Below are 8,816 nucleotides of genomic sequence, written 5' to 3'. Positions count from 1 at the left end.
CTTGAGCAGGTCTGCATTTCATTAAGACTAATACATTGTTCTATAAAGGGATATTATTTGAAAACTATTATAGAATATGATATTTAGAGCTTAGGGCATGATAAAATGAAACTTTCTATCCATTGTTCGTGTGAGTAAATATTATGTAAACAATTTCCCCCTTTATTTCCCTCTAAGATTTTCCTGACGACCTTCAGAAGCACGTGGTTGGACCCGTGATAGAAAACATCCCCTTCGTTGTCATTGGTTCCTGCGATTTAGCATGCATTCATGGCAAACCAAGGAAGAAAGAGAAACAACATCAAAATGTAAGAATAACATAAACATGCAATAAGTAACTTCAAACAAAAATGTTTTTTTATTAAAGTAAAGGTGATAAGACTTCATGCCATTGTCGTATATAAAGGTGACTCTACGCCATTGTGGTACTATATGAACATGTATATAGAGGTGATTTCACGCCATTGTGGTTTTATAAGCATGTAGATAGAGGTGACTTCACGCCATTGTCGTTATATAAGCATGTAGACAGAGGCAACCTCAGGCCATTGTGGTTTTATAAGCATGTAGATAGAGATGGCTTCACCCCATTGTCGTTTTATATGTTTGTAGTTAGAGGTGACTTCACGCCATTGCCGTTTAATAAGCATGTAAATAGAGGTGACTTCACGCCATTACAGTTTTTTCAGCATGTGAATAGAGGTGACTTCACGCCATTGCCGTGTAATAAGCATGTAAATAGAGGTGACTTCACGCCATTGTCGTTTAATAAGCATGTAAATAGAGGTGACTTCACGCCATTGCAGTTTTTTCAGCATGTGAATAGAGGTGACTTCACGCCATTGCCGTGTAATAAGCATGTAAATAGAGGTGACTTCACGCCATTGTCATTTAATAAGCATGTAAATAGAGTTGACTTCACGCCATTGTCATTTAATAAGCATGTAAATAGAGGTGACTTCACGCCATTGCAGTTTTTTAAGCATGCAGATATAGGTGACCTCACCCCATTGCCGTTTAATAAGCAAGTAGATAGAGGTGACTTCACGCCATTGTCGTTATGTGGTAATCGTATGAAAGGTTTGATAAGGTTGCAGGTGCGCGACGCAGGCGTTTTAGCCTTGCTTCCCTAGGGTATCATTTGAGCTCGTTAGGAAAGTGATAGAGAGCGAGCATGAGTCTATAATTTCTGAGTTAATATCTGTAGTTGTCATTTGTTTACTGTGCATGATAGAGTTCTGAGAGATGAAATTTAGTAGTTGATTGAGTTATGGGTTAGTCTGAGGTGTAAGAGATAATTGCTATAGCCATACCCAGGGTACACGTTGGAGACAGAGGACAATAAGTTTGGATGTTAAAGAGTGAGGACGAATTTTCATAAAACCCGTGTTTAATATGTAAATAACCTTGTAAATAAAAACAATAGTTATCAATCAGTGCCGGTGACTCCACGCCATTATCGTTATATAAGCATGTAGATAGAAGTGACTTCACGCCATTGCCGTGATATAAGCATGTAGATAGAGTTGACTTCACGCCATTGTCGTTTAATAAGCATGTAAATAGAGGTGACTTCACGCCATTGCACTTTTTTAAGCATTTTAGATATAGGTGACTTCGCGCCATTGCCGTTTTATAAGCATGTAAATAGAGGTGACTTCACGCCATTGTCGTTTAATAAGCATGCAGACAGAGGTGACTTCATGCCATTGTCGTTTAATACGCATTTAGATAGAGGTGACTTCACGCCATTGCCGTTTCTTAAGGATGTAGATAGAGGTGACTTCACGCCATTGCCGTTTTTTAAGCATGAGAATAGAGGTGACTTCACGTCATTGTGGATTTATAAGCATGTAGAAAGAGTTGACTTCACGTTATTGTCGTTTTATTAGCACGAAGATAGAGGTGACTTCACGCCATTGTCATTTAATAAGCATGTAAATAGAGTTGACTTCACGCCATTGCCGTTTTTTAAGCATGTAGATAGAGGTGACTTCACGCCATTGCCGTTATATAAGCATGTAGATAGAGGTGACTTCACGCCATTGTCGTTATATAAGCATGAAGATATAGGTGACCTCACGCCATTGTCGTTATATAAGCATGAAGATATAGGTGACCTCACGCCATTGTCGTTATATAAGCATGTAGAAAGAGGTGACTTCACGCCATTTTCGTTTTATAAGCACGAAGATAGAGGTGACCTCACGCCATTGCCGTTATATAAGCATGTAGATAGATGTGACTTCACGCTATTGTCGTTATATAAGCATGAAGATATAGGTGACCTCACGCTATTGTCATTATATAAGCATGTAGAAAGAGGTGACTTCACGCCATTTTCGTTTTATAAGCATGTAGATATAGGTGACTTCACGCCATTGTCGTTATATAAGTATGTAGATAGAGGTGGCTTCATGCTATTGCCGTAATATAAGCATGTAGATAGAGGTGACTTCACGCCATTTTGGTGTACTTAAGCGTCTAAATAGAGGTGACCGTTAGTCATTATAGTTTAAGAGGCATGTGTTTGAAATAATGTATAGTATAGTGAAACGTACTGACAAACCTGTATTGTTCTAAATGAGGTTGTTTAAATTCTATTAAAGGAAAATCTTGATCATGAATATCAAAGGAAGAAGAAACATTTTAAAAGAACGAAGAAACAAGGGTGCCCATGTAAACTTGTTATTCAAGAAGTAGTTATATTCAGAGGTTTTCAGGTACGAAATCTTTCAAAATAAACCTCATATAAATTATCTGTTAATTTTATGTATTTAAGCTCTTTTAGGTTTTAAAATAATTTCCTCTTCTTTCAGGCACCCTTGTCAAGGAAAATACGAACAAATATTTCGAAAACCATAAAAGATCCTAAAAAACCAAGATCCACTGAGAGACTATTTGTTCTTCACAAAAGGAATGTTCATGAAGACCATCTCACTGGAAAAGTACGTTATTTGTATTTATTATTTTTTATTCTCAAACTATTTTAATGATATTTTGGTCATCAGATATCTATATAAGAACACAAAACATGTAAATTTTACTGGTATGTATTAAATTATATGATATTTATATTAATTTAGATTGCTGGTGTTACTAGAAATCTCTCCAAAGAGATTTCTAATAAAATTCACGAATTGGCGGAGGAGGGCGTCGTGAAAGTTGGAGAAGTCAAGAAAGAATTAGAGAAGCATGTTAAAACCCTCCCATTGAAAAAAAGGCCATCTTTTCTGAACAAGCAGTATTTTCCGACTAACAAAACGGTTTCAAATCATATACAGTTGGCACTTGCAAAGAACAGGTAATAGACTAAGTGCTAATCTAGAATGTTAAAGAGGTAAATGTCTGATTTTTTATTTTACGTCTCAAACGAATTTTCGACAAATTTCGCTGAATATCTGCCGTTAAAACCATTACGCCATGGCCTTAACCAAGAAAAAAAGATGACGTCACAATGCAAATGAAACGCTGCGCGAAAGTGTGCGTACTCGAACTTTACTTGGCATCGTCAAAAAAAAAGAAGAAATATACGACATCACAAATGAATGTTAGAATTAAAAATTTTAATATTAATATTAAGGACGAAAAAAGTCACCTCTCTCTACATGATTATTAAACGGCAATGGCGTGAAGTCACCTTTATTTACATGCTTAAAAAGCGGCAATGGCGTGAAGTCACCTCTATTTACATGCTTAATAAACCGCAATGGCGTGAAGTCACCTCTATTTACATGCTTAAAAAACCGCAATGGCGTGAAGTCACCTCTATTTACATGCTTAAAAAACCGCAATGGCGTGAAGTCACTTCTATCCACATGCTTATAAAAGTGCAATGGCGTGAAGTCACCTCTATCTACATGCTTAAAAAACTGCAATGGCGTGAAGTCACCTCTCTCTACATGATTATTAAACGGCAATGGCGTGAAGTCACCTTTATTTACATGCTTAAAAAGCGGCAATGGCGTGAAGTCACCTCTATTTACATGCTTAATAAACCGCAATGGCGTGAAGTCACCTCTATTTACATGCTTAAAAAACCGCAATGGCGTGAAGTCACCTCTATTTACATGCTTAAAAAACCGCAATGGCGTGAAGTCACTTCTATCTACATGCTTATAAAAGTGCAATGGCGTGAAGTCACCTCTATCTACATGCTTAAAAAACTGCAATGGCGTGAAGTCACCTCTCTCTACATGATTATTAAACGGCAATGGCGTGAAGTCACCTTTATTTACATGCTTAAAAAGCGGCAATGGCGTGAAGTCACCTCTATTTACATGCTTAATAAACCGCAATGGCGTGAAGTCACCTCTATTTACATGCTTAAAAAACCGCAACGGCGTGAAGTCACTTCTATCTACATGCTTATAAAAGTGCAATGGCGTGAAGTCACCTCTATCTACATGCTTAAAAAACTGCAATGGCGTGAAGTCACCTCTCTCTACATGATTATTAAACGGCAATGGCGTGAAGTCACCTTTATTTACATGCTTAAAAAGCGGCAATGGCGTGAAGTCACTTCTATCTACATGCTTAAAAAACTGCAATGGCGTGAAGTCACCTCTATTTACATGCTTAAAAAACCGCAATGGCGTGAAGTCACTTCTATCTACATGCTTATAAAAGCGGCAATGGCGTGAAGTCACTTCTATCTACATGCTTAAAAAACCGCAATGGCGTGAAGTCACCTCTATTTACATGCTTAAAACACCGCAATGGTGTGAAGTCATTTCTATCTACATGCTTATAAAAGTGCAATGGCTTGAAGTCACCTCTATCTACATGCTTAAAAAACTGCAATGGCGTGAAGTCACCTCTCTCTACATGATTATTAAACGGCAATGGCGTGAAGTCACCTCTCTCTACATGATTATTAAACGGCAATTGCGTGAAGTCACCTCTATTTACATGCTTAAAAAGCGGCAATGGCGTGAAGTCACCTCTATTTACATGCTTAATAAACCGCAATGGCGTGAAGTCACCTCTATTTACATGCTTAAAAAACCGCAATGGCGTGAAGTCACTTCTATCTACATGCTTATAAAAGTGCAATGGCGTGAAGTCACCTCTATCTACATGCTTAAAAAAGTGCAATGGCGTGAAGTCACCTCTCTCTACATGATTATTAAACGGCAATGGCGTGAAGTCACCTCTATTTACATGCTTAAAAAGCGGCAATGGCGTGAAGTCACCTCTATTTACATGCTTAAAAAACCGCAATGGCGTGAAGTCACTTCTATCTACATGCTTATAAAAGTGCAATGGCGTGAAGTCACCTCTATCTACATGCTTAAAAAACTGCAATGGCGTGAAGTCACCTCTCTCTACATGATTATTTAACGGCAATGGCGTGAAGTCACCTCTATTTACATGCTTAAAAAGCGGCAATGGCGTGAAGTCACTTCTATCTACATGCTTAAAAAACCGCAATGGCGTGAAGTCACCTCTATTTACATGCTTAAAAAACCGCAATGGCGTGAAGTCACTTCTATCTACATGCTTATAAAAGTGCAATGGCGTGAAGTCGCCTCTATCTACATGCTTAAAAAACTGCAATGGCGTGAAGTCACCTCTCTCTACATGATTATTAAACGGCAATGGCGTGAAGTCACCTCTATCTACATGCTTATAAAAGTGCAATGGCGTGAAGTCACCTCTATTTACATGCTTATAAAAGTGCAATGGCGTGAAGTCACCTCTATTTATATGCTTAAAAAACCGCAATGGCGTGCAGTCACCTCTATCTACATGCTAATAAAACGAAAATGGCGTGAAGTCACCTCTTTCTACATGCTTATATAATGACAATAGCGTGAGGTCACCTATATCTTCATGCTTATATAACGACAATGGCGTGAAGTCACCTCTATCTACATGCTTATATAACGGCAATGGCGTGAGGTCACCTCTATCTTCGTGCTTATAAAACGAAAATGGCGTGAAGTCACCTCTTTCTACATGCTTATATAACGACAATGGCTTGAGGTCACCTATATCTTCATGCTTATATAACGACAATGGCGTGAAGTCACCTCTATCTACATGCTTAAAAAACCGCAATGGCGTGAAGTCACCTCTATTTACATGCTTAAAAAACCGCAATGGCGTGAAGTCACTTCTATCTACATGCTTATAAAAGTGCAATGGCGTGAAGTCACCTCTATCTACATGCTTAAAAAACTGCAATGGCGTGAAGTCACCTCTCTCTACATGATTATTAAACGGCAATGGCGTGAAGTCACCTCTATTTACATGCTTAAAAAGCGGCAATGGCGTGAAGTCACTTCTATCTACATGCTTAAAAAACCGCAATGGCGTGAAGTCACCTCTATTTACATGCTTAAAAAACCGCAATGGCGTGAAGTCACTTCTATCTACATGCTTATAAAAGTGCAATGGCGTGAAGTCGCCTCTATCTACATGCTTAAAAAACTGCAATGGCGTGAAGTCACCTCTCTCTACATGATTATTAAACGGCAATGGCGTGAAGTCACCTCTATCTACATGCTTATAAAAGTGCAATGGCGTGAAGTCACCTCTATTTACATGCTTATAAAAGTGCAATGGCGTGAAGTCACCTCTATTTACATGCTTAAAAAACCGCAATGGCGTGCAGTCACCTCTATCTACATGCTAATAAAACGAAAATGGCGTGAAGTCACCTCTTTCTACATGCTTATATAATGACAATAGCGTGAGGTCACCTATATCTTCATGCTTATATAACGACAATGGCGTGAAGTCACCTCTATCTACATGCTTATATAACGGCAATGGCGTGAGGTCACCTCTATCTTCGTGCTTATAAAACGAAAATGGCGTGAAGTCACCTCTTTCTACATGCTTATATAACGACAATGGCTTGAGGTCACCTATATCTTCATGCTTATATAACGACAATGGCGTGAAGTCACCTCTATCTACATGCTTAAAAAACCGCAATGGCGTGAAGTCACCTCTATTTACATGCTTAAAAAACCGCAATGGCGTGAAGTCACTTCTATCTACATGCTTATAAAAGTGCAATGGCGTGAAGTCACCTCTATCTACATGCTTAAAAAACTGCAATGGCGTGAAGTCACCTCTCTCTACATGATTATTAAACGGCAATGGCGTGAAGTCACCTCTATTTACATGCTTAAAAAGCGGCAATGGCGTGAAGTCACTTCCATCTACATGCTTAAAAAACCGCAATGGCGTGAAGTCACCTCTATTAACATGCTTAAAAAACCGCAATGGCGTGAAGTCACTTCTATCTACATGCTTAAAAAGCGGCAATGGCGTGAAGTCACCTCTATTTACATGCTTAATAAACCGCAATGGCGTGAAGTCACCTCTATTTACATGCTTAAAAAAGTGCAATGGCGCGAAGTCACTTCTATCTACATGCTTATAAAAGCGGCAATGGCGTGAAGTCACTTCTATCTACATGCTTAAAAAACCGCAATGGCGTGAAGTCACCTCTATTTACATGCTTAAAAAACCGCAATGGCGTGAAGTCACTTCTATCTACATGCTTATAAAAGTGCAATGGCGTGAAGTCACCTCTATCTACATGCTTAAAAAGCGGCAATGGCGTGAAGTCACCTCTATTTACATGCTTAAAAAAGTGCAATGGCGTGAAGTCACCTCTATCTACATGCTTTAGAAAGTGCAATGGCGTGAAGTCATCTCTATCTACATGCTTAAAAAACGACAATGGCGTGAAGTCACCTCTATCTACATGCTTAAAAAAGTGCAATGGCGTGAAGTCACCTCTATCTACATGCTTATAAAAGTGAAGTCATCTCTATCTACATGCTTAAAAAAGTGCAATGGCGTGAAGTCACCTCTATCTACATGCTTATAAAAGTGCAATGGCGTGAAGTCACCTCTATTTACATGCTTATAAAAGTGCAATGGCGTAAAGTCACCTCTATTTACATGCTTAAAAAACCGCAATGGCGTGCAGTCACCTCTATTTACATGCCTTAAAAAACTGCAATGGCGTGAAGTCACCTCTATTAATTTACATGCTTAAAAAACTGCAATGGCGTAAAGTCACCTGTATCTATATGATTTATGAATCCATAATAGTGTGCCTTGTACCCACCTTTGTCTACTCGCTTGTATGACGGCAATGACGTGAAGTCACCTTTTTTCTACATACTTATAAAACCACAATAGCGTGAAATATCCTTCACGACAATATCATTAGCAAAACCCCCATTTTATTATTTTTGATTATTTTTTTATTGGAAATATCGTAAAATTTCCGTAATTCCGTAAAATCGTATATTTTAACTGATAACTAATTTTATACCAACTCAGAAAGTCTCTAAAGGTAGCTTATACACCATAATCATAAAGAAAAAATTAAGTTAATTCCTATATTACTTTAATGAGTCACTTCTACTTAAATGTGCTTCAAAATTATTTTACCCTCCTTATTATTTTTTATTAATTTCATTTGTATTATACTTTTATCTCACTTGAAAAATTAATTTTGTCGGGATCGGTTTTCAAAAAAAAATAAGCGATAACCTTAATTTTTATGTTTCGGGAAAAGGTGACTTCACGCCATTGTATTTAGGATTAACGGTTTTAGATGTATGGAATACGAGTCTAGGTAAAATGGGTATGCAAACCCGGGCCGTGGCAAAATAAAAGCCAAGGCAGATCGACAATCGTCAATTCCAAATACGCATTATTTTGCAGCAATATTTACAGCGAATACAAATATACTAGTCCATCAAATATCCTGATATTTTAATGAGATTGGCAGATTAATATCTGCCAATCTTTGTTTTGCCCAGACCAAGTCTTGCCTACCC

General features: G+C 38.0%; 1 long non-coding RNA gene across 1 annotated transcript; it reads left to right on the top strand.

The window, feature by feature from the left end:
- The first annotated feature begins 201 nt into the window (after nucleotides 1-201).
- On the top strand, nucleotides 202-3,483 carry LOC105336134 (uncharacterized). The gene is made up of 4 exons (XR_010707368.1): nucleotides 202-308; nucleotides 2,610-2,723; nucleotides 2,820-2,948; nucleotides 3,087-3,483. It is a non-coding gene; the product is annotated as an uncharacterized lncRNA (long non-coding RNA).
- Nucleotides 3,484-8,816: the final 5,333 nt, after the last annotated feature.

Source organism: Magallana gigas, chromosome 7, assembly GCF_963853765.1.
Source record: "Magallana gigas chromosome 7, xbMagGiga1.1, whole genome shotgun sequence".
Classification (NCBI taxonomy): Eukaryota; Metazoa; Mollusca; class Bivalvia; order Ostreida; family Ostreidae; genus Magallana; species Magallana gigas.
Note: the sequence above shows the minus strand (reverse complement) of the source record. Positions and strands in the feature narration are given on the sequence as shown.